This window comes from Natrix helvetica, assembly GCF_964273705.1.
Source record: "Natrix helvetica genome assembly, chromosome: 3".
In the NCBI taxonomy this organism is placed as follows: domain Eukaryota; kingdom Metazoa; phylum Chordata; class Lepidosauria; order Squamata; family Natricidae; genus Natrix; species Natrix helvetica.
The window spans coordinates 14245504-14273053 of NC_138549.1; positions in this window are offsets into that span (position 1 = coordinate 14245504).

Genomic DNA, 27550 nt, shown 5'->3' on the forward strand with positions numbered 1-27550 from the left:
ACAAATATATAAAGCAACTTTTTATTATAATTTTATTATAAAAAGATTATAATAATCTTTTCTGACTTAATCTAGAGTAGATACACATACTCCAAATTGTTAGACTATTAGAAAGTATTAGACTTATGTAATCTCCCCCTAAACTAGGTGACACATATATGTTTTAATTAAGCAATATTTATATCAGAGGTAGTATTCAGCAGGTTCTGACCAGTTCTGGAGAACTGGTAGCGGAAATTTTGGGTAGTTCAGAGAACTGGTAAATACAACCTCTGACTGGTCCGCCCCCATCTATGGAGTGGAAAGGGAATGGAGATTTTCCCCTGCCACACCCACCAAGCCACGCCCACAGAATTGATAGTAAAAACGTTTGAAAGTCACTGGGAAATTCAAAAGAGTTGTATTCCACAGCTTTAGATTTGCTATAATCTTTTTCAGAACTTTTTGTCATTCTAGTTAGCTTGTTTAGTACTAGAATTATGGCATATAATCCCAGCCAAACATTTGCACAGAAAATTGTGAAAAACTCTAACCCTATCATTAGAATTGTTGATCCTCCACATCCTTAGATTACACTGTTTAGGAAGTTAACAAGTTAATTGATTAAAAACTTACTCTTTGTCAAAGTGAGAAAAAAGTCATCTAAATTTCCCAGAAACGGAAGAATCCAGTTATGAATGCAGAGCATAGTCAGTATGAATTTAGCATTGCAAAGGTAAAAAAAAACCAAATCATTTTCACTGTCTTTTAAACATATATTAAAATATTAATTTTAGTTTGCTTGAAGTGCTGATGTTTTGTACATTTTTTTCTCCTAGTTAAACATCACCGTGACAAATAATCAGAAATGTATTCCTAACCATTCAAAGAACTGACACTTTTAAAAATGGGGGTGTAACATGCTTTGAACTACCGTATAAACTTCTCCAGCTTCGCATAATCATCTTCCTTTCCTTTCCATATATATCCAGCATTGTGTCAGGATGCCAAAAGAGTTCAGATATCATACGACTGATTTCTGATGCTGAAAGAAAAAATCTTACCGTATTAATACTTAGGATTTCTCTGTTTGATGATCCCATTACCACAGAAAAACAGTTAGATGATAGAGAGACAAACAGAGAGACAGAGAATGAATAGATGATAGATAAATAGTTAGATAGATAGATAGATAGATAGATGTGTGTGTGTGTGTGTGTGTGTGTGTGTGTAGGTAGGTAGGTAGGTAGGTAGGTAGGTAGGTGAATAGAATAGAATAGAATAGAATAGAATACTTTATTGGCCAAATGCATAAGATAGATAGATAGATAGATGATAGATAGATAGATAAATAATATTTATTATATAGTTAGAACTATTAAAATATGAAACAAAAGTTGTTTTTAAAAGTCCCTGCCCTTTTTGTGCTCACCCTTATTTCTTTCTCTAAAAACAAAACAAAACAAAAAATCAAAATTCATTGCCATTTAATGAAGCAATATTTTAAAACCATAAATGATAGTTTACTGACAAATGCATGTTGCTTTCTTATTATTATTATCCTTCTAATCTTTTCCGACTACCTTCCTTTACTGGTATCATTATGATTATATTACTTTGTTGTTTGTATGTACACCAAGAGCTTCTGCACCGGGGACAAATTCCTTGTGTGTCCAATCACACTTCACCAATAGACTATTCTATTCTGTTCTGTTCTGTTCTGTTCTGTTCTGTTCTGTTCTGTTCTGTTCTGTTCTATTCTATTCTATTCTATTCCATTCCATTCCATTCCATTTCACATTTTCTATTCTATTCTATTCTATTCTATTCTATTCTGTTCTGTTCTGTTCTGTTCTGTTCTGTTCTGTTCTGTTCTGTTCTGTTCTAATTTCCAATCACATATGGCCAATATAGCTATTCTGTTCTGTTCTGTTCTGTTCTATTCTATTCCTTACCATCATTTCAATTCCAGAATTTTCTGATTGCAAAAATATAAGTGCAACAGCAAACAAAAATCAAACAAATCCCCAGGAAAAAAAAAAGAATAAATCAGCACTATGCAGTAAATTTGCTTTGTAAACCATCCAGAATTCAGAACACAGAAAGGTTAAGAGCAAAAAAGCTGATCTGGAATTGGGACTTGAATACCTGGATAATCATTCAAATAATAATTTTAAAAACCTTAATTTTTTCAGGCCTTTTATAGTCTAAATTCTGTTTATATCACTTAAAAACTGTTCCCCCCTCCCACTTTTGCTTGCAGCTTATAGCTGGCTTAGTGTCTGAGATAAATCATTAATGAGCATGTAGCAAGATATCTTTTAATGATTAATTAACAGTCCATGGGTTTTTTTAGTGGGGGGGGGAGCAATGTATTTGTAACATGTCTGTATATCAAATGATAATTGCAATATTAAAAGCCCTCTGATTAAAGCAATTAATTATGTGCTTAATTTATTTACTAATTAAGGTTTAATATATGTATAGTTAAGTAACTGCTAATGAGTGTTTTGCACTGGCAAAGCAGCTTCTGCATTAATTACATAGGAATCACTAAAATTCTTTAGTCTGGCTGGAAAATATAACATTCTTATTTGAGGAAAAAAATTGGAATAATTTGAGGGAAAAAATAGACGGTGGAATACTTGGGGAAGATCAAATTAGACTTCAGTTTTCTGTGCTGTTTTCATTTAAGCTTTCCAAATATAGGTGCGTTCTGCTCCATCGATAAATTAGTTTGTGAACTGTTTTCAGAGTATTTCCTAATATTTTATATCCATTTTCACATGCACAAACAAGCATCTCTCTTTTGTGTGCCTTTATTTTCTCATTAGCTATGACTTTAAATATGTACGTTTCCTTAATGCAGGGGTGTCCAAACTTGGGAACTTTAAGACTTGTGGACGTCAACTCCCAGAATTCCCCAGCCAGTCATGCTGGCTGGGGAATTCTGGGAGTTGAAGTCCACAAGTCTTAAAGTTCTCAAGTTTGGACACCCCTGCCTTAATGTATGCAATTGAATGAACATTCCATTCAAATGGTAGCCTGCAGGAATTGGTAATGTGCAAAACCAAAAGAATAATGGCATTTTCCCATACTGGTGAACCAACACATATTTTGCCAAATTCCTGCCTTTATCTTTGCCATGTGCATTTTAGACACGGTCCCATATGCAGAAATGGCAATTCTGTACGTAGATGTGATAATATGAATTGGAATTGTTGTGCTCGTTTATATCTCCTACTTATTTCAGTCCAGACGGACATTGCAATGTTACCGGGTATTTTTCTTCCTGCGCTTTATTCACAGCATGCTTTATTCACTATGTACATGAAGTAATTTATAATGTCATGGGGTTTAATGCATGAGAAAGGAGAGATGTCTTGTCTGTTCTATGTGTGAGGAACTGGCCAAGAACTGTAGTTACCAAAATGTGGAATTCCTTAATACTAAATTGTTCTCACATTCCAGAGGGATCTTTGGAAGAATGTTGGCTTGTCAATAGGGTCTTTTTTAAATGATTGGATGGATGGATGGATGGATAGATGATAGATAGATAGATAGATAGATAGATAGATAGATAGATAGATAGATAGATAGATAGAATTCTTTATAGGCCAAGTGTGATTGGACACACAAGGAATTTGTTTTTGGTGCATATGCTCTCACTGTACATAAGGAGAATAAAATATGTTCATCAAGAATAAAAGATACAACACTTAGTGATAGTCGAGGTTACTAATCAGCTATCAAATCATACTAGGAAACAGATAAAAGCAATATAAATTGAAAGATACAAGCAACATGGTTACAGTCATAATTGGGAAGAGATAGGTACTAGGAAGGAAGAGAAGAATAATAGTAATACAGTCTTAGTAAATTATTTGAATTAGTTAAGCAGACTGGTGGCATTGGGGGAAAAACTGTCCTTGTGTTTAGTTGTTCTGGTGTGCAATGCCCTATAACATCGTTTTGAGGGTAGAAGTTGAAACAATTTATGCCCAGAACATGAGGGGACTGTAGATATTTTCAGAGCCCTCTTTTTAACTCGTGCAGTATATAGGTCCTCAATGGAAGGCAAATTGGTAGCACTTGTTTTTTCTGCAGTTCTAATTATCCGTTGAAGTCTGTGTTTGTCTTGTTGGGTTGCAGAGCCAATCCAGACAGTTATCGAGGTGCAGATGACAGACTCAATAATTCCTCTGTAGAACTGTATCAGCAGCTCCTCGGGCAGTTTGAGCTTCCTGAGTTGGCGCAAAAAGAACATTCTTTGTTGTGCTTTTTTGATGATGTTTTTGATGTTAGGTGTCCATTTTAGGTTTTGAGATATGGTAGAACCTAGAAATTTGAAGGTCTCTACTGTTGATACTGTGTTGTCTAGTATTGTAAGAGGTGAAAGTATGTGAGGGTTTCTCCTTCCCAAACCCTAATACCATGCCCCCCACCCACCCACTCCCCATTACTATGGCAGCTGATAGCAAGCAAGCATCAAAGGGAAAACCCATGCTGGAGATCCAGCTGACAAGGGGTCTTTAGAAGAAAGTTGGCTTGTCAATAGGGTCTCTCTTTTTTTTTAACGATTATGATGAGAATTAAAAGCAGTGAGTTATCATTTAGTCTCCAAATATAGCAAATTTCTCGAATGGGCATGTTCCAAGTGTTTTATAAGAAAGGCTACACGGGGCATGTGATGCATGACACTTGAGTAGTGTGTGCAAGTGGCATTTGATTGGCAGGTTGGAGTGGGTGGGGGTTGCATCCCACCAAGGGAAGCCAGGGTGGGGGAGAAGAAAAGTGGTGGAAGAGAAATCTTCATTTAAATAGCGTGCTTAGGAGTTGAGGGCATTGCTACTTTTAATTCTACATGAACAAAACAAATTAATTAAAAGCACTAATATGAGTGCCCAGGTATTTAATATGTACGGAGCACATGTATTTGCCTTCCGTCGTCAGGGCTCAAGTATTTAACAGTTTCTGTCCTTTCTGTCACTTAGTTTCAGCTTTTTTTTGGGGGGGGGGGACTGTTCAAATTGTGCTCCTTGTTATTTATTTAATTTGTGTGCTTTTAAGCTTTGGGGTAGTGGTTAAAGGCATCAAGCTAGAAACTGGGAGACCACGAATCTTGTCCTGCCTTAGGCGGAAAGCCAGCTTGGCCAGTCACTATCTTTCAGCCCTAGGAAGGAGGCAATGGCAAACCATTTCTGGAAAACCTTGCCAAGAAAAGAACAGGAGCTTGTCCATGCAATCTCCAAAAACCAGACATCATCATCATCATCATTTAATGACCCCATAATCCCTTGAGGGGAGGAGTTTGGGCAACTGAATGGAGGTAGCAGCATGTTTTGAGGACCGGATTCCTTTCCTGTTGCCAATGCGGAGTTTTGTTCAGCAGATATATTCTCAATGTGCCCAGAAATAGAAATATCTACCTCTACCTAGGATTGAACTCACAGCCTCCTGACTCTGAGGTGGGAGCTCCACGTCTAGGCCACCATACCACTCCCACCAAAAATCAGACACGACTGAGCAGAGAAAATATGAGCTCACTGCACTTTACCTCATGGCACAAACCATCTATGGCGTAGCCTCTCCACCTCAGCAGCTTGAGGATAGGTGGACTTAACGGCTGGAATTTGGGGAATTGCACTCTGTGGAGCTTAAAGTTGCTGAGGCTGAAACACCTGTATGGTACAAAATCCTAAGAAACTGCAAAACTATCAGCCAGAGATGGAAATTGCTCTTGAGATTCCTCTGAAATAGATAATTCTTCTCCAACGTCTGGAAGACTGGCAAGAGATAATGTTGCACTGGAAGGAGGTCATTTATTCAAAGCCATGGGATGTGCAGAATAAGTCTATGTGAAAATCATGTTCATTTTAGCACTTTGTAGCAGCAAATACAGTGGTAACTCAGTTTGTTGTTGTTAGTTGCAAAGTTGTGTCCAACCCATCGCGACCCCATGGACAATGTTCCTCCAGGCTTTCCTCTCCTCTACCATCCCATGGAGTCCATTTAAGCTCATGCCCACAGGACTCCAGCCACCTCATTCTCTGTCATCCCTTTATCTTTTGCCTTTCAATCTTTCCCAGCATTCTCCATTGAGTCCTTCCTTCTCATTAGGTGGCCAAAATATTTGAGTTTCATCTTCAGGACCTGGTCTTCTAAAGAGCTGTCAGGGTTGATCTCCTCTAGGACTGACCCATTTGATCACCTTGCCATCCAAGGGACTTGCAGGAGTACCTCGGTACTTGTCCTTAATTGGTTCCAGGAGGCACAACAAAGACTAAAAACGATGAGTACCAAACAAATCATGTGTTCCTTTGTTTCACCAGGAAGGACTTCTTGTCTGTCCTTTTCTTATTTTAGTGATCTTCCCAACATGTCGGCGTTCTGAAGTTATCCCCCACTGGCTTTTGCAGGAACCATTCTTGCATGGCCAACTTCCAGTCTGTTCTCCATTGCCGCCCCCCCCCTTCCTATTGCAGCACATCAACTACCAAACAAATGATGAGTGCTGGGACATTTTATTTGTTTCAGCTGGGAGGGAATTCCTGCCCTTTTCCTAAGTTAGTGACCTTCCCAGCATGGCCAACTTCCTGTCTGCTCTCTGAGGCTGTCCCCCATTGCTTTTGCAGTGACCTTCCTTGCATGGCTGAGTTTCTGTCCGTTCTCCATGATCAACTCCCTCTTCCTATCTCAGCGTGTTGAGTACCAAACAAATGATGAGTACCGGGACAACAGTTTCACATCAAAATCTGCTGAATATCAAAGGTAACGAGTTTTAAAGCAGTTGAATACTGAGGTTCCACTGTAAATGTACTATACTCTACCCTTTCTTGGTAGGAAGTCTTCTGCTGCTGTCATATTGACAGGGCATTGAAAAGCAGTGATATAACTGTGTGACTGATACCATGTTGCGTTTTGGCTGAGATAAAGTATTTGTATCACATCAAAGATAACTTGTTTGTCACTCTGGCATAAGCAAAATGAAAGCTATGAAGTGGTGAGACATACACTGCATTGTTTGAGGAAAGTGTTGAATGTGACCTTTGTTCTCTCCAGTTAACATACCATTGTTTGAGATACATTGCTAGATGGAAGAAGCCAAATTAAGGTAGATAAGCCAGCAGACCAAATAAGGCAGCTTAATCTACCTATCTTGGAGTTTATCCTGATTGAAGCTGAACTTCAGATATGCTCAAGAGTCAAACAAACAAGAAAAGGAAAAATAAGTACCGTATTTTTCGAAGCATAAGACACACTTTTTTCCCCGCAAAAAAGAGGCTGAAAATCTGGGTGCAACTTATACACTGAATACAACATTTTTTGCCTCCCGAAACCCCGTCCCCTTCACCAAAATGGCCATGCATAGCTTTTAGAAGGCTTTCAGAGAGATCCTGGGGGCTGGGGAGGACAGAAATGAGCAAAAAATGGCCTGCTTTCCCCCCCAGTCCCCAGCAGAACTCTATAAGCTTCCTAAGGACTATCCATGCCATTTCTGTGACAAAAAATGGGCCCATTTTCACAAAAAATGGGCTGTTTTGGGGAGAGTGCAAAAACTTTTTTTTTTAAAAAAATTCCTCTTCAAAACCTTGCTGCGTCTTATACTCCGGTGCGTCTTATACTCTGAAAAATACGGTAACACTTTTTTTTTAAAAAAAAGTCAACTCATGCAATTACAGTATTGACTGAAGACTGAAATTGAACCCAAAGTTTATGTTGCTAAGTGAGACAGTTGTTAAGCGAACTTTGCTCTGTTTCACTAACTTTCTTGCCACCATTGTTGAGTGAATCCCTGCCGTTGTAAACTTAGTAATACAGTTATGAAGTGAATCTGGATTTTCCATTGATTTTTTTGTCAGAAGGATTCAAACGATGATCACGTGATCACAGGACATTGCAACTGCCATCCATATGAGTCAGTTGCCAAATGTTTTGAATTTTGATCACATGACCATGGGGATGCTGCAACAGTCATAAGCGTGAAAAACAGTCATAAATCACCTTTTTCCGTGCTGTTGCAACCTCGAACAGTCACTAAATGAACTGTTGTAATTTGAGGACAACCTGTACTCTTTTCTTGACAGATGTCAAACATCCATTCATTTATAATGAGCTACATTTTTTATTTTGTTGTTGTTAGTTAGTTAGTTAGCTGAACTTCTTTCCCAATTTTGAACCAATCAGTGGTGCCGTGTCCAGTTCTCACTGTTGCTTCTTGACCCGCATATTGGTTTTTCAAGAGACAAATAATGTACTCTCTCTCTTTAAGAACTTGCCACAATTTGTTGTGATCCACACAATCAAAGGCTTTAGCATAATCAATGAAGCAGAAGTAGATCTTTTTCTGGAACTCCCTTAGCTTTCTCCATAATCCAGCGTATGTTGGCAATTTGATCTCTAGTTCCTCTGCCTCTTCGAAATTTTGCCTGTCCTTCTGGTGGTTCTTGATCCACATACAGCTTATAGGATTTTGAGCATAACATTTTTTTTAATATTTCCCCTATATTTTAAGGTTGAAAGATCAAAATGGATGGTATGTTATTACAGACAAAATCAGATCAGCAGTAAGAACAAAAAAACCACATTGACCATTTTATTTCTGATTGAGGTAAATTTATCATTCCTTGGGAGCATTATCACATTTTCTTCTATTTTGTAACAAGCAAGATCGTAACTATTACAATGCAAAAAGTAATCGCAGAGATCAAGGTAATAAGGTCGATAAAAAGTGCTCAGCAATGACTCTTTCTGTTATTTCTTGTTTTTAACCACAGCTTTCTGAAATTCATAAACAGGTGGCTTAACACTGTATGTTTTTATCGGAGATCATCATTTTATGCCAATGGCGAATGGGAAGGTTTGTGGCTTGCACTGAACATGACTTCAGCAAGTCCTGATTTTAAAAACAGACCAGACAACCTGTTCTCGTTTTAACTCTTTTAAAAGAATTTCCTTGTATGGACTATTTTGATCCGTGAGGTTCTATTCTTCTTAATGCAATCTGTAGAAATCTGATAGCTGCTCCTTTTGGAAATGCAGACTTCTCTCCTCAGATGCTGGCACTGCATTTTCAAAACCCTGGAAAAGAACAGTGTGTGACTTTTTTCTCCAACTTTGTTCTTCAATCTTTCCATTTATTGGATTTGGATTTGGATTTATTAGATTTATATGCCGCCCTTCTCCCAAGGACTCAGGGCGGCGTACAGCATTAAAAAACACATAGTACAAAAGTTAAAAGGAAATTAGAAACAGTCCAAAAAACAAACCCAATTTATATAACACTCACATTTTAAAAATTAAATAAAATTAACAGGCCAGGCCGGCTTGCTGGAAAAGCCAACTTTTTAGGGCGCGTCGGAAGGACTGGAGGTCAGGGATTATGCGAAGCTCCGGGGGCAGCTCATTCCAGCCTTATTCTTTTATGTACAGGTAGTCCTCAACGTACGACCACAATTGAGCCCAACATTTTGGTTGTTAACATCCCAAAGTACATGTGTTGAGTGAGTTTGCCCCATTTTATGACCTTTCTTGCCAGGTGAAGGGAATCAACTGCAGTTGATAAGTTAGTACCATGGCTGTTAAGTGACTTTGGCTTCCCCATTGATTTTGTGTATCAAAAGGCTGCCCTGTATCCCTGTTGAAAAGAGGCACAGGCTGTTGGGGATGAGTCTGGGTTCTCTGCATCTCCAACTGAAACACACCTGGTTCTTGTAGTCTGCAATTTTTTCTGGAAATCCGTTCGTACTCCTGCGCCATTCAGAAGGTGTTCATCCCAAAGTACATGGCTAAAGGTCTACAGAGATTCTCAGTCATCCTGGTCAGGGTTGTCCCAAAGGTGCTTTTTCAGGAGGCAACTAGACTTTCTGTTTTTTCTTTGAAGACGTTTCGCTTCTTATCCAAGAAGCTTCCTCAGCTCTGACTGGATGAAGGGAAATGAAAGGGTTTATACTCCTTGCTGACAACTGGTCATTTGCATTCTTTTAGAGAGTCATTGAGGCCACTTGGAGATTTATCTGTGTCCTCAGGTGCAAATGGGTGTGGAGCCTTCTTGGAATTGCAGGATGTCTTCTGCCCTCTGTCCCTTCACTGTTGAACACAGTGTTGCAGCCCGCCAGTGGGCAGCAGAGCTGGCAGAAGGGTTGGACAGTGAGGAGGTTGGGGAGGAACATGGGCCAGTCCTGGAGGTTGGGGAAGGTTCGGATGAGGGCTCTGCAGCAGAGGCAGAGAGAGGGTCGAGGCCGTCTGGCAGTGATCAGGTGCCTACAGAGCTAGACAGCAGTGAGGCAGAGGAATAGCTAGAGCCTGTTCCCAGTGTGCGCATGCACAGAGCTGCCAGAAGAAAAGAATAACTCAGAAATCAGGTAGACTTGGGAGTAAAGTCACAGGTCGAAGGTGATTGACCCTTCCCATAGGAAATAAAAAGGAGCGAAAGAGGAGTGGACTTTTGCAGGAAATAATTCGTTCGTTCTGTCGTTAGATTCATTTCAGGAGTGTGAAGATCTGTCCGTGAATCTCAGAGACTCTGTGTCTTTCCTTGAACAACACCTCATTTGGAAAATATTTACACAGCAGCTTTCCAAGATAGATGAGGTCTGTGGTCATAAATTCACCTTTGAAATACTGTTTACCAGGCCTTTGCTGAATGTCAATGAGAGGAATTCACATTCATTTAATAAAAGGGGTTTTGTCAGGACCAAGACTCTACTTTTGGGGAAGCCTAGGTCAGAATACATACGTGCAGACTGTTGGGGATCAGTCTGTGTTGTCTGTCTCTGAAATGGAGGTTCAAATGGTTCCTATAACTTGCATTTTTTCTAGAAATCCATTCCAGAGCACTGAACGTTTGCTATCCATCTACATATGCATATGGGGGGGGGGGGGAGGAAGTTGGTCATTTTAAGGCAAGCAAGACTGGATTCTAGATTTTTCTAAAGCGCATCTCAAAATGATCAAAAACCGCAATGTTTCCAAAAACGGAACACAATGTTTCATTGAGCGTGGACCAATTCCTCTCTCTGGGGCCTCCCCTCTTCTTTCTCTCTATTTTTCTGGTTCCACCACTGATCTTTTGCAGCAAAATCTGCTCGTCAATGAAAAAAAAATGTCAGGCGGGTTTTAAGAAGGGAGCCTGAGTGAAACTAAAAGGTAAATTATTTAAGTTGAGTTGTAGTTGCGACTTGAAAGAATTCTGTTTGCACGGTTTTCCTTTAGCTCCGTCTACCATCGGAAGAGGAGCTCTTGAAAAACGTCTAACTATCCTGGCTCTGTCATAACTGAGGCTGACAGTTCACATCGAAAATTCTGTTTTCCTTTCCTTTTCCCAGGAAGGGGAGTCAAAGTGAAACTAGCAAAGTATTGTTCGTGCCTTTACCTTTCTTTTCGGGTCCTTTTATAAATTAGCCAGTTGGAACTTTCCTAGACAATATGCTTTTTTTTCCTTTCAGTTACACTGTGTTGCTTTAAAAAACAGTAAAGGGTCTTTAAACAATGACATGGGAATGGGAGAGAGAGAGAGAAGGAACAAGCCATTATGTTTGAAGTCAGGAAGAAGCCAGATGTTGTGTCCTGCCAGCAGTCAGCAGAGATGGTAGCAGATTCAGAGAGTGAGGAGTTGGGGAGGAACATGGGCCAGTCCTGGAGTCTGGGGAATGCTTTGATGAAGGCTCTGTGTCAGAGGCAGGGATGGGGCCAGGGCCATATGACAGTTATCAGCTGCCTTCAGAGTCAGACATCAGTGAGGCAGACAAACAACCCGAGCCTGTTCCCAGTGTGCATAACCGCAAAGTTGCCAGATGAAGGGAACAGCTAAAGAACAGGGGTCGACTTGGGAGTGAGGCCACAGGTGGATGATGAATGGCCCCTCCCATAGGGAATAAAAGAGGAGAGAAAGGGAGAAGTGTTTGCAGGAGGCAATTAGTTCATTCCTTCATTCTTGCTAAGTATGATGGCATCTGAGAGATATCAGCCTGGCTACTCTCCAAGCCTGATAAAGGTCAGTAATTGTGAACTATCTTGAAAGACTGTGGGAGAGGAAAGACTTTGCTGGAGAGGAATTCACTGTAAATTAAATAAAAGAGGTTTATTGGGAAGAGGACTCAGCTTCGTGCTGCTGGGGAAGCCTAGGTCAGAACAGTAGAACGGTATGGTGGCACAGAAAACCAGAAGGAAAAACATATCCAAGCGTGGATGAAAATCATTACATTAACTGTCGAAAGAGAGATGAGTTAGCTATTACAATGGTAAGGCTAATGCTATCCCAGAAGGTCATAAAGTTATGCTTTCTATGATCCTGCTATGAATACGCTGGTTGCTTGAAGGATATTTTTCATATTCTCAGATACAATATTTTAACTTTTGGGAGAAATTGAAAAACAGTCTTGAACATTTTCAAGAAATTTTAATTCTTTTCAAAATATTTCTTAAGACCCATGGGACTATTATAAACTAAGCTACATCTAGTTTTATAGCATGCAGGTTTTTGATACAGATTTCTTTGCTTACAACAATTTCAATGGATTGGTTCAGATTCAGAGGTAGTCAGAAAACATGATTTCTTTTCTGTTATGGGAATGAGTCACAATATTGCCAAATTTTGAAATTTTCCACTTCTTCTCTCCTCTTCTTTCATGATCACAAAAAAACTCACTCCTTTTTTATTACCCTGTAATCCCTTAATTCGGGCTAGAGTTGGGGCAATTGGATGGAGCTGAGCATTTGCTGGCTTGATGCCCTTCCTGATGCCTATGTGGAGTTCACAGCAGATATTTTTTCTTTGCACCTTAGGAAAAAAATATCTGCTGCTATCTAGGATTGGACTTTACAATACAATACAATACAATAGCAGAGTTGGAAGGGACCTTGGAAGTCTTCTAGTCCAACCCCCTGCCTAGGCAGGAAACCCTATACCAATTCAGACAAATGATTATCCAACATCTTCTTAAAAACTTTCAGTGTTGGAGCATTCACAACTTCTGGAGGAAAGTTGTTCCACTGATTAATTGTTCTAACTGTCAGGACATTTCTTCTTAGTTCTAGGTTGCTTCTCTCCTTGATTAGTTTCCACCCATTGCTTCTTGTTCTACCCTCAGATGCCTTGGAGAATAGTTTGACTCCCTCTTCTTTGTGGCAACCCCTGAGATATTGGAACACTGCTATCATGTCTCCCCTAGTCCTTCTTTTCATTAAACTAGACATACCCAGTTCCAGCAACCGTGCTTCATATGCTTTAGCCTCCAGTCCCCTAATCATCTTTGTTGCTCTTCTCTACACTCTTTCTAGAGTCTCCACATCTTTTCTACATCTTGGCGACTAAAATGGAATGCACTATTCCAAGTGTGGCCTTACCAAGGCATTATAAAGTGGTATTAACACTTCACGTGATCTTGATTCTATCTCTCTGTTTATGTAGCCTAGAACTGTGTTGGCTTTTTTGGAAGCTGCTGCATACCGCTGGCTCATATTTAAATGGTTGTCCAAGATCCCTTTCACAGTTACTACTATTGAGCAAGGTACCAACTTTCTGAGTGGGAGGCAAGATCACCATACTTCTCATTCTTTCATGATTACAATAAGAATAAAAATAAAAATTAAGGCATTATATACATTAGACTGTACATGAAAACCAAGAGCCACAATTAGCTTAGTTCCTGTTTTTTTTAAAATTGTACTTTAAACAAATCATGATTCAGAAGTGGGGTTTGTAAAAAAATTCAGAAGAAAAATGTTTCAATTTGCTAACGGACGTAGATGTCCTGCCTGAAGTTAATGACTGTATGGATGTGTATTTAATTGGTTTTTAATTGGTTATAAAGATACTTTTACTACCTAGAATTTATATTGTACAGCATCTTTCCTAAATGATTAACCAGGTCTCAGGTGCCTGTGTTGTAAAGTCTATATGCAGAGAAGTTAACCCTTGCCAACTGATCATCTCATCTTGGAAATATTGCTGGCACTGTATTTCAAGAGCAAGCTCTGTGTATTTTCATAGTGCCTTCTTAACCTCAAAAAGGAATTCTTGGTGAATGCTTCTTTATTAGTGTTTAAATCTTGCAAGTTTTAACTAAGATAGATGGGACTGAATGTTCTCATTAGCGCTTGTTGCATGGATTGATTTGTCTAGAACACCTACATTCTACGTAAAGTGACTGTCTCATTTAACAACTCTTCACAATTATGATGGTGATGAAAAAAAAAACTTTTCAACCAGCCCTTGCATTGATAATCTTCATAGGTCTACAAAGCAAAGGAAAGCTGAAATAATGGTCTATAAGCCTAGCGGCAGTTTCACTTAGTGACTGCTTCTCTTATCATAGCTGCTGGTCCCAATTGATGCCACTAAATGAGGACTGTACCATTCTGAAGCTGAGACATAATTATTCGGATTTAAGGATGTTCATTTTATTCAAATATAGACGTAAGAGACATTCTGACCTGCCTTTCTGCAGTTTAAATTGGAATATAATGATAAGACACTTTAGATAACCCAAATCTTACAACTCTGCTTATCCTCAACAACTTGAGCATAAATCATTCATTCTTGCCCTCCAGCAGGGGTGAAATTCAGCAGGTTCTGACCAGTTCTGGAGAACCAGTAGCAGACATTTTGAGTAGTTCGGAGAACTGGTAAATACCACCCCTACTGGCGCCACTCCCATCTATACTCTCCTCCTGAGTCCCAGCTGATCGGGAGGAAATGGGGATTTTGCAGAAACCTTCCCCTGGAGTGGGGAGGGAATGGAGATTTTACAGTATCCTTCCCCTGCCATGTGCACCAAGCCATGCCACACCCACAGAACTGGTAGTAAAAAAAAAATTGAATCCCGCAACTGCTCTCCAACCAATGTTTGTCATTTCGCACTGTAATGTAGGATGATTCATTATTTATTTTTGCTGTTGTGGCTCAATTGGAAATAAGAAAGACTTGCAAATCTACTTTAAATCACCCAAACTGCTTGCAAAAGATCCCAATCTCTATTCTGTCTCCTACTGATCAAATGCAAAGAGCATTTTGGGGTATGAGATAAATTACTTTACATAATTTGCTATCCCATGAGTATTTTTATCAGACAGACAGACAGACAGACAGACAGACAGACAGACAGACAGACAGAGAGAGATAGAGATAGAGATAGAGATATGATATAGATTACGTATTAACAAATTAACAACAGAATAATAGAATGACAGAATAGGAAGAGACCTTGGAGGTCTTCTAGTCCAACCCACAATTGGTCCTCCTAGTTCTTCTTAAAAACCTCCAGTTACTAGAACACCTAGAACCTCTGGAGGGAAACCGTCCCACATATTAATTGTTCTAAGTGTCAGGAAATTTCTCCTTAGTTCTAGGTTGCTTCTCTCCTTTATTAGTTTCCATCCACTGCTTCTTCTCTTACCTTCTCATTCTTTGGAGAATCGGCTGATTCCCACTTCTTTGTGGCTGCCCCTTAGATATTGGAACACTGCTATCAGGTCATCCCTACCCTTCATTCGTTAAACTAGATATCTTAAACTAAATCTTGAAATCTAAGCATCTAAAGCTCTAAAGACAAATTGAATCTTAAACTAAATCTTGAAATCTTAAACCAGATATTTTTTTTTCTTAAAAATAATTCCCTTCTCAGAATTGGGGCTAGTGCTCTTAAGTTTGACCTCCCTTACTCCAATGTACAAAGCCCACCAATATGCTGAAGATCTGTAAACTACACTATCTTTTCTCCTAGTGTAAAGGTAAAGGTTCCCCTCACACATATGTGCTAGTCGTTCCCGACTCTAAGGGGTGGTGCTTATCTCCATTTCAAAGCCAAAGAGCCAGCGTTGTCCGAAGACGTCTCTGTGGTCATGTGGCTGGCATGACTAAACACCGAAGGAACATAGAACGCTGTTACCTTCCTACCAAAGGTGCAATGTTCCCTCTAAGGTGCACGGCTGCGCAGCTGCGAATGTGGCAAGTAAACACTGTGCAGCAGTTTTCAACTGCCGTGCAGTGATTTCTATTGTCACAGGCTCCAGAAGCTGGGGAGGTCCTATGCAGGCAGCTAGAACGGGCCACCCGCAAAGAACTTCCCCAGACTTGCTTTGATGAGCACGGGGCGACTGAGGGTAGTTGTGAAGCCCCAAAGCCCCCACCGCCACCGGAATAACTGCTGCCACCACCTCCTCCTCTAACAGCACTGCCGGATTTGCCGCCAAAGCTCCAGCCGGCATCTCCGCGCATGGCAGCGGCGCCTCCCCTCCGCTCGGAGCACCTGAGCTCAGCGCCACGTTACCCCTGCCCCCTCCTCCTCCGCCATGCTTTTGAGGAGCCATGAGGCTGCGGGAGCCAGTAGGAAGGCGGGGGGGGGGAGCAGGGGAAAAAAAAGCCTCATGGCTCATCAAAGACACGGCAGAGGAGGAGGAGGGGGTAGGGGTAACGCGGCGCTGAGCTCAGGTGCAAATCTGGTGGTGCTGTTGGAGGAGGAGGAAGTAGCAGCAGTTATTCTGGTGGCAGCTCGTCACCATCTTCAGCAGCAGCCCTGCCCACGATGAAGAAACCAAAGATGGAGCAGATCCACGCAGATGATGTCGCTGCAACATGACTGGAGGAGAAATTCTGGGAGTTGAAGTCCACAAGTCTTAAAGCTGTCAGGTTTGAAGACCTTTGAGGTTTTTTTCTAAAGGGTTAGGGGAGCCAGGGTCTTGTAACTTGACAGCTTTAAGACTTGCACACTTCAAATGCCAGAGTTCCTGAGCCAACATGACTGGAGGAGGAATTCTGGGAGTTGAAGTCCACAAGTCTTAAAGCTGTCAGGTTTGAAGACCTTTTAGGTTTTTTTCTAAAGGGTTAGGGGTGCAAGGGTCTTGTAACTTGGCAGCTTTAAGAGTTGCGTGCTTCAAATGCCAGAGTTTCTGAACCAACATTTTGGTTGCTAAGCAGGAGCGTTGTTAAGTGATACTGATATTATATAACACGTTTAATTAAGCGGGTACCTTGAAGAAACATAACTTTGAGTTTCAAATAATACTGATTTCGTTGTTGTCTTAGGTGACATCTGTGAAAAAAATTCAGGTGCTCAGGCATGAAAATGTGCCGCTCAAACACTATACTTTTCTGCTCACATTGAAAAAAAATTAGAGGGAACATTGCAAAGGTGGTCCCTATTTTTCTACTTGCATTTTTTACGTGCTTTCGAACAGCTAGGTTGGCAGAAGCTGGGACAAGTAACGGGAGCTCACTCCATTACGCGGTGCTAGGGATTCGAACCGCCGAACTGCCAACCTTTCTGATTGACAAACTCAGCATCTTAGCCACTGAGCTACTGCATCCCTAGTGTAGGAGGTGGAGCTGGGTTCCTACCAGTTTGGCCGGATAGATAGTAACTCGGCTGGCCATGCCTCTGAACCAATTCTATCGGTGGCGCCGTAAGAGCCGCCATCCTGTTTTTTGCTTTTTACTATTTTTTTTTTTTTTTTGCTACTGCACATGCACACATAGATTGCCTGAGAAGCGCGCCCCTGAGCAAACCAGCAGTAACAGAAGCCGGAACCCACCCCTGGTAGGAGGACACAAAATTTAAGAATGCTGACTATGCAATTTTAGCAAAGCGGATAACACAGCCACATAGTTATTAAAAGAAAACAAAGCCTTCTTGTCCAACCCAAACCATGACATTACATTTCCTTCATATGAAATACTTGGTTTCTTTTCTGGCCAAGTTACTAACTCCCCAGAAAGAAAGGAAAAAAATGCTTTTCATAGAACATATTTATCATCATACAAGGAATGCAATGCGTCATTTCTCTTCCCAAAAGAGTCAAAATCCTATATTCTCTGCTCTATTGTGGCATCCTTTTTTATGTTGGGGTGGGGTGGGGGGATTATAATGATGTCTGTTTCCACTTCTGCTTCTGGTGATTGGTGTGTAGATATTTGTGTACGGAATCCTCACCTCTCTTCTCCTTCTAATTGACATTATCAATACACGCTGTAATGTAGGCCTGGCCAGTTCATTAAGGTTAATTTGTTGGTGGAGAGAAAAAATATATATTAGAAGCATTAATTTGGAGTGGCAGCTAATGGGAAGCTGCCCAGCCAGTGTCTCGTTCCATCATTAGCATCGGCTCAATTACAACTCACGCCCAACTGTTTTTTTTTTACACAACCTAAGTAGAATCAATGGATGTGATGAGTTGACAAGGTGCTTTCTCCCCCCTCCCTTTCTCCTTCCCCTCCCTCCCCCCCCCTTTTTTTTTGCATTTTGTCATCTGGCTAATGCACATGGCTTAAAGGCATTGGCATCCATAATGCGAGGGCCGTTTTGCAGGCAGCCTGGAAGAGGCTGAAGCTTGCAAAGGGCCATTTCCATAAAATATTAATGCCATTGAAACATACACTGGGGTTGAAGGCTTGTCTGCCCGGCCGAAGGTAAAAAAAAAAATCCATTCTTCCTCGGCTTTCTGATGACTGTAATTAGCAGCCCTAATTAAAAATTCAAACTGGGTGTATATTTGAAAGCATGAATCTTCGCCCAGCGTCATGTTTATTTCCTTTTTGCAAAGTATTTTATTTTAGCCCGCTAATTGAAGGGGAACTTTCCTTTGCCTTTGACAGACACAGCTGGCTGGATCCAGTTTATGTTTCTAGTGGTCTCCGCAGACTGCTTCTTTTTGTAAGCAATAAAACATCTTTAAAAAACATGTATATGCTCTATGCGAGCCATTAGCTCTGTTTCGTCCACAAAGGCTATGCATAGACAGAGAGAGAGAGAGAGAGGCAGAGAGAGGCAGAGACAGAGACACACAGAGAGAGACAGAGTCAGAACGAGAGAGAGAGAGAGACAGAGACAGACAGAGACAGAGACACAAAGACACACATTCACACACACAGAGAAAGAGAAAGAGAGACAGAGACACAGAGAGAGAGAGAGACAGGCAAAGAGAGAGAGAGAGGCAGAGAGAGAGAGACAGAGATACACAGAGAGAGTCAGAGAGTCAGAGACAGACAGACAGACAGAGACAGAGACACAGACACAAACACACACACACACACACACACAGAGAGAGAGAGAGTCAGAGAGACACAGAGAGAGACAGGCAAAGAGAGAGAGACACACACAGACAGAGAAAGACACAGACACAGACACACACAGAGTCAAAGAGAGAGAGGGGGGGCAAAGAGAGACAGAGACAGAGACACAGAAACAAACAAACACACATACACACACAGAGTCAGAGAAACAGAGAGAGAGACAGGCAAAGAGAGAGAGAGAGAGAGAGGGACAGACAGACAGACAGACAGGCAAAGAGAGAGACAGAGAGAGAGAAGCAGAGAGACAGACAGACAGACAGACAGACAGACACACACACACACACACACACAGAGAAATATACACATCCTTCACTTAAATGTGATCTCTTTGCAGGAGAAAATCCACTACGCTTTTCCTCCCCAAATCTTTTCAGTATTTTAATATGAATTTATTTACAGCAAATGATCCCCTTTCTCAAGGAGGGTTGGCATGCGGCGAAAAAAAATAAAGAGGGAAATCTCGATAAAGGCAGAAATGAAAGAGTTATTTATTTATTTACCACTTATTTAACATAATAAAGGAAAATAATCGCCAAAACTCTTGTGAAAATTATGGAGCCTTGCCAGGGGATGCGTGTGTGACTTCAGCCAAAGTTCTAAAGAAAAAAAAATTGTGATGCCATTATTTTATGAAATCCTGTGCAGAGTGGAGAAAATGAGTCCCCCAATTCTGCTTTAATTCTGCCCCTTTCCAGCTCTCTGAAGGAAAGTAAGTGTGTGTGCTTGGATTTTTACAAGGTATTTGGTAAGGGAAAATTTTGATGAGATTGGGACATAATCCAGATAAACTGAAGCAGAGTTTGCCATCCAATAATATCTTTGTTGTTGTTAGTTGAGAAGTCGCGTTTGACACATGGACAATGTTCCTCCAGGCCTTCCTGTCCTCTACCATCCTCTGGAGTCCATTTAAGCTCACAACGATTGCTTCAGTGACTCCATCCAGCCACCTCATTCTCTGTCGTCCCCTTCTTCTTTTGCCCTCAATCTTTCCCAGCATTAGGCTCTTCTCCAGGGAGTCCTTCCTTCTCATTAGGTGGCCAAAGTATTTGAGTTTCATCTTCAGGATCTGGCCTTCTAAAGAACAGTCAGGGTTGACCTCCTCTAGAACTGACCAGTTTGATTGTCTTGCTGTCCAAGGGACTTGCAGGAGTCTTCTCCAGCACCATAGTTCAACAGCCTCCATTCTTTGTTGCTCAGCCTTCCTTATGGTCCAACTTTCACAGCCATACATTGCAATTCCACCTCTAGGCCATCGCACCACTCTAGATCAGTCCTGTTACCTGGAAATAGCAGGGTTAAAATGTCCTAGCCAAAGATGAGATATAGCGTAGAATAAATGCTAGAGTTCTTGGATTATAATGAGACTAAGGTCAGAAATATACATAAATACCTGGGCAAGATCCTAGCCCTGTGTCCATTTACTAGGGAGTAAATCCATTTGCACCTTGTCACTTCTGAAATACACACCCATAATGACAATAATAGATTCCTAGTGGTTAACAATGGAAAATACAAATGTCAATCATCCAGATCATGATTGTCCCAAAGATGCCTTTTTTCCACAAGACAACTAGACTTTAGTTCTTCAGAAGGAGAAGCTTCTTGTGTCAACTCATAAAGTTTCCATGGTGAGGAAAGGGGCACATTCCACACATAGTTTCGGCTAGAGTCAGATCTCAGATTACTGAAGCAGATTTGGGAGGGGTGCACCTCATTGGGGAACGTGATTTATGACACAGACTCAGGAGAGGGAAGGAACAGGGGTAAAGTTCAGCTATAATTCAAATGAGGCTCAGAACTGACTGCAATAAGGTCTTGCCAAATAGTGCTCCTTATAAATGACTAGTTATCTTTTGAAACTTGGCTCCAGACTCATGAATCAATTAGGGCATCTTTCGGAAACCTGACATCTTGAATGAGAAGCAAAATGTTTTGAAAGAAAAAGCCAAGAAAATCCACTTGCTTTTTTGGGAGCTGGGGACAATGGAAACCATAACAACTTTATAAAATGTAATAAGTGTGAAGTTATTAGATAAACTTTACCTAATATACATTTTTAATTCCCCCCAGACAAGAGTGCCCTAATTCTCTCATTCCCGCTAAGTTCTCTGGAACTGTTCCATCTTTAATAGCTTTTGAAAACCTACCATAATAGGTACCAACCTGTCCTCAAGAGGGAGGCAATTACAAATATTTCAGATTTAACATTTGTTTGATTTCAGTGGATGTACCGAACAGAATATTCAGTGGTTCTATTTAAAACAGCTTCTCCTAACTTGATTTCCTTGTGGCAGTATAATGGCCATTTTGGATTCTAAAATATATGTGCTGTGTTTGGATGTTCCCCACCATCCATTCCCTAACATCCAGTCAGAGCTGAAGAAGCTCCTTGGATGAGAAGCAAAGCATCTTCAAAGAAAAACAAGAAAATCCATGATCTGGATGACTGAGAATCTCCATAGACAACTGGAGGTTTTTAAGAAGACATTGGACAATCCTTTGCCAGAAAGGTTCTCCTGCTTAAGCACAAGGAGAAGACCTCAAAAGTCCCTTCCAGCTCTATTAATCTGTTATTCTGTTATCATTTTTTTCTTCCTTCACGGTTAGCTTGCATTTCTGTGGTTGTGACATATGAATGCATGCTATAAGTATTTGATATGCTGTTGTCCTTCCCTAATTGAATACCATGCTGTCTTAACCTCATATTTCTCAGATTTGTTCTTTGTTCCCAAAGCTGTAAATCTGTGATTGAAAGGGTCATTCCGAGTGTGACACTAATTAACAGCTTGGTGTGTATGTTACTTAAGCACCATACACACCCTAAAACCTGCTATGTAGGATCTACAGTATTTCTTTTGTGTGAAAAAAAGATTCTAGTTGGACTGTGTTGGAGTTTTTTAATCCAGTAAAAGACAGTGTTGACCTGCACTGTCCGAGATATCTCCTTTGTTTCAATTTATTGGTGATTATATTACTTTATTTCCCCAGTTTTGCGAATTCCATAAAATATGAGAAACTCTTCATTTTGTTGGATTCTGCCTATTGTATTCTAACACTTACATTAAAACAGTGGTGGGTTGCACCCTGTTTGGCCGAATCGGTAGTAAAAATATTTGCAACTCACTACTGCATTAAAAAGATTTGATAATGTCAATTTAGAGAACGGTGTAGTATGTTCTTATCTTAAAAGCTTAAAAATCTTTAATTACCGTATTTTAAAATATATGATTTTCTATTTCTTTTTCATAGTGGAAAAATTAATCCAAAGCCATCCTTCCAAGCTCTATTTAGCAAGACATTTCATTATTTGGCTAAAGCGATCCTAGGCAAACACGGAATAAATAGCAGAGATTTGGTAGAAAAGAAGCAAAAATTTTGGTTTTAAAACCTAAACATAAAAGACTTTTAAATGGAAATCAGAAAATGAACTTTCTGTGATAAAATTAAAATCAATTAAGACATGTTCATGCTTTTATTTAATTTAATTTCATCTTCTAATTTGAAAAATGTCATCAGCTTAAACATGTTACTGCTTCATTTTATTATTAATAACATGACTTATTGTATATGTTAATGTATTACATAAGTAAATAATTAAGATCATAATTAATTAATAAATAAGGGTGGGTTTTTTTGAAAAACAATATCATATTTTCCTTTCTGGAATCTCTTGCGTAATACAGTTTGACAGAACAAATATTTTAAATAAAAGATGCATATTAATTTATCCTTGGGCAATCTGATATGCGTATTGTACTAGGGAACCTGCAAGTAAAATAGGTTTGCCTTGCGTTTCAACCCTCTTTTCATATACTTGTCCAGAGATAATAAGAATTATTTCTTGGCATAGTTTTGGCAATTGCAGAATTCTTACACAAGGATTTTCCCATTTTCCCTGACATTGCTCCACAAATTAATTTATGCAATAGGACTGCATCTTAGATTAGAGACAGGTTGTGTAATCTGTTGCTCTGACTTGCAAAATCACATCCTCAGGATCCTTCTGTGAAAATTGCCATGGATTTATGAATAAAAAATAATAGGTTTTCCTAATGAATAGCAATAGCACTTGAATTCATATATTGCTTTACAGTGTTTTACAGCCCTCTCTAAGCAGTTTATAGAGTCAGCATATTGCCCACAACAATCTGGCCCCTCATTTTACCCACCTTGGAAGGATGGAAGGCTGAGTCAACCTTGAGCCTGGTGAGATTTGAACCGCCAAACTGGTGGTAACTGTCAGTCAGCAGAAATAGCCTGCACTACTGCATTCTACCATCTCTGCTAACCTCAACATAGTATCTTGAACTTTCTCACACCTCTGTGATTCAGTTTATGATGCTTATGTTTTTGTCAGCCCAAAAATCAGAATATGTGTGAATAACTCTAGATTAGCCGAGAGATATACAGTAACAGTGAAATAAGCCTTAGGTCATCCAATAAGATTTTCATACTCTAAATCCAATTCTAATCTAACATTTCTAGTTTAATTGAATGTTTCAACAACTAAAACAGACAGGCTCTGTTCCTTTACATGATATAGTACTTAGCAATAGCACTTAGAATTATATACAGTGCTTTACAGCCCTCTCTAAGCAGTTTACAGAGTCAGCCTATTGCCCCCAACAATTTGGGTCCTCATTTTACCCACCTCGGAAGGATGGGAGGCTGAGTCAACCTTGAGCCTGGTGAGATGCAAACTGCCAAACTACAAGCAGCGGGCAGTCAGCAGAGGTAGCCTGCAGTACTGCACTCTAACCACTGTGCCACCACGGCTCATGAATAACGATAAATTGATTTAAATGTTTTCAAGGTATCTAATTGTCTAACACTAACATGACTATATACTTGGGGATGTATTCAGAAAATGTGGCCATGTTAATCTATAACTTCTGAAGAAATACGTAATGGGGATTGGCATCTTACCAGCAGGAGATGAAATTAGAGTTTCATCAGAAGGAAGGCGGCTTCTGAATTTTGTACTTGAAGTGGAAAAGAATGAAACTTTGATTTTGGGTTTTACTGAGAGATTAGGGGTGTCAAGCTCGATTTAATTGAGGGCTGCATCAAGGTTGTGTTTGACCTTGGGGTTAGGGGCGGCAGGGTCATGGCCAGGGTGGGCATGGTCAGCTTGATATCACTTATGTTGGGGGGGGGGCTGTGGTGGTCCGAGGACTCTGCCAGCAAAAACAGGCTCCCGATCTCCATTTTTTGCCATGGCAGCCTCCTGTAGCCCTTTGCCAATGCAAACAGAGCTTGGGTGGGTTGCAAAATCCCCCGAGCCCTGTTTTCAGCCATGACAACCTCTTGCAACTCTCTGACAGCAAAAATGGAGCTCTGTTGCAGCCAAAAATGGGGGCCAGGTGGCATGTGTGGGGTCCTCACAAGCTCCAATTTTGCTGGCAGAGGCATCGCAGGCTAATCCTTCGCTGTTTCCAGGGCAGCTCTAAGCATCTCATGGACCGATCTGGCCCCCGGGCCTTGAGTTTGACACCCCTGTAGTAGATTGATAGACCTTTATAGAAATGGCTTGTTCGTATTATTCTGAAAAAGCAAAAAGTTGCGATTTGATGTTAATGCCTTATTTTCCTGTAACAGAGAGAGTCTCAAGTCAATGTTTCTTTCTTCTTCTTCTTCTTCTTCTTCTTCTTCTTCTTCTTCTTCTTCTTCTTCTTCTTCTTCTTCTTCTTCTCCTTCTCCTTCTCCTTCTCCTTCTCCTTCTCCTTCTCCTTCTCCTTCTCCTTCTCTTTCCTCACTTCTCTTTCCCTTTCCCCCCCTATGGTTTTTCTATTTTTTCTTTTGTATTTTTACTATATCTTATAACTCAATAAAAATAAAATAGAAAACAGAATGAGCCCTGGTGGTTAAAGTCTAGTATTGCAGGCAAACTGCGCCCACAGTCTGGATGAGGCTCCAGGTTGACTCTGCTTTCCATCCTTCCGAGGTTGGTAAAAGGAGGATCCAGATTGTTGGGGACAAGATGCAAATGATGCTTCAACTTTGTAAAATTTCCCAGAGGGTGCTGTAAAATGCTATATAAGCCTAAATGCTATTGCTACGAGGCAAGCACATTTTTCAATGCACTTTGGGTTACAAACACTGAATGGGTAGGCACAGCAGGGGAAAAGATGTCCAGATGTGCATGCGAGGCCATAAAAATAGTGCAATGTTTTATCATTACAAGGTCACCTCAACCATTGTGTGTTTGTCTTTTAGGAAACTTTGTGCTGGGGTTTTTTTCCCCAGTACAAGAAGCAAAGCAACCTTTATGCTCATTTGCTTGCCTTGATTTTTGCTGGTGTGATAAATCTCTGCCACTGGACACTTTCTATCACTTTTTCCAACTTTGCATCACAATCCAACACAACCAGCAGACAGAATTTAAAACAAGGAGATGTTGAGCGTGATACAAAGAGGCAGCTTTATAGAAACTGGAATTGGTGTGTGTCTGTGTGTTCAATAATCTCTACTTGTCATCACAAAGCCAAAGGATATTTTTTTCTGAACAACTATTTTTATTTGTTTATTCATGTCTTTTACGATATTACACAATATTATGTACCTTGGTGACATTTTCTTTCTTTCTTGGCTACTATTATGCACTTTGGCTACTTTTTCTTTCATCTCTTCCTTCCTTCCTTCCTCCCTCCCTTCCCGCCTCCTTTCTTTCCTCCCTCCCTCCCCTCCCTCCCTCTTTTCTTCCCCCCATCCTCCCTTTCTGTCCTCCCTCCCTTCCCTCCCTTCTCCCTTCATCTCCCTCCCTCCCTTCTTCCTCCCTCTTTTCTTCCCCCCTCCCTCCGCCTCCTTCCTTCGTCCTTCCTCCACCTCTCTCCCTCCCTTCTTCCTCCCTCCCTCTTTCCCTCCCTCCCTTCCCTCTTTCTTTCCGTCCTTTCCTCCTTCTTCCTCCCTCTCTCCTCCTTTTCTGCTTCCTTCCTTCCCTCCCTCCCTCCCTCCCTCCCCCCTTCCTGCATCCCTCCCTCCCCCTCTCCATGATGGCATCCCATTACAGAGTTGCATAACAGGTTGCTGTGATTTGATCGCCTGCTGTCATTGGGAACATCAATTCCTCTGACCACTTTTAATTATAAGTGAAACATTTCTGCAAAGAGTGCAAAAAATCCTCCCGCAAGAAGAGGCAATTGGGTCAAGGCTGGAAATGTTTGCAGTAATGTGTGATACAGTTTGAGTAACTGTTTTAGTAACTGTGACAATTCCCTAGTAATACTGTTTCTGTAGATGTGTAAAGTTTTCCGCAGAGATGCAGCTTTTATGAGTTGCTATCTGAGATCCCCCTTTCTCAACCTAACAGCCTTCAAATACAGTGACTGAACTCACTGAATTGTCAGACAACATATTCTTTGGCACTTGTTACAATTTGAACACACCTAAAAGATCCCAGGTTGAGGGAGGTTGACTGATTTCTTGAAAAAACTAAAGCCTTCTCCAAGTTGTGCTCAGCTCCTATTAACGGCAAACGGTACATATCTGTGAAATATTCTTGGCAAACAGTTGTGGCCCAGCAGGTGCCGTTGCCGCTGCCACCAGACTCCGAGAGTGAGGGTCCCTCTGAGTCGGCTCAAGAGGAGGTGGGGGACCCTGGACAGGGTTCCGATGCTGAGCAGGGCACAGAGAGGCTGGTTGGCCACCAGGGGGCGCCTGAGGCATGGAGCAGTGGTGAAAGCCAAAGGAAGGGGGCTCCTGATGTCATGCCTTGGAGCAGTGGGGAGGAGTCACAGGACAGTGAGTCAGACATCAGCAGTGAGCTATTAGATGCTCGTTACCGACATGCTACCCGACGTAAGGAGCAATTGAGCAATTACAGGAGGTAATGGCTCTCAGCTGCTGATAATTAGACTCCTCTCCAGACTATAAAGGGACTGCTTGTGGACACACCCTTTGCAGGAATCAACTGATCATTGGAGTTGGAGAAGCTCAGATCTGTGTCGTACTTTGGCAGGCTGGATTGCTGCCAAAGGGTTTACCTGGATTGCTGCCAATCTGTTCCCTGGACCTTGGCAGGCAGGAGTGCTGCTAAGGTGGTTATCTGGAGCTTGGTAGCTGGATTGCTGCCAAGGGGTGTTGCTGTAGCTGGATTGCTGCCCAGAGTGCTATCTTGACCTTGGCAGGCTGGATTGCTGCCAAGGTGGAACCTGTATGTCAATAAACATCTGGAAGAGACTTTGTGTCGGAGTGTCTTGGTATACAAGAGGAGGGGGTTAGAACAGCAAACTATTATACTTACTAGAAACAAAGGGCCCTGTGTCCTCTCTGGGGCCATTACTAAGTAATTTCTTTACCTAAAAATGAAAAACAGAAGGGAAAAGCTGTAGGAGGGAAATCCTGGCTTCCTGCTGGTTTCCCCCCATTACCTTTCCTTGAAAAAAGCTGGCAGGGCGTGTTGGAAATGAGGGACCATGACTGACCATGGTGGTGTGGTAGAGCAGCAGCTCTGAGGCGATCATAACTTTTTCTAAATTTCAAAGCCACAGGATGAGACAAGAT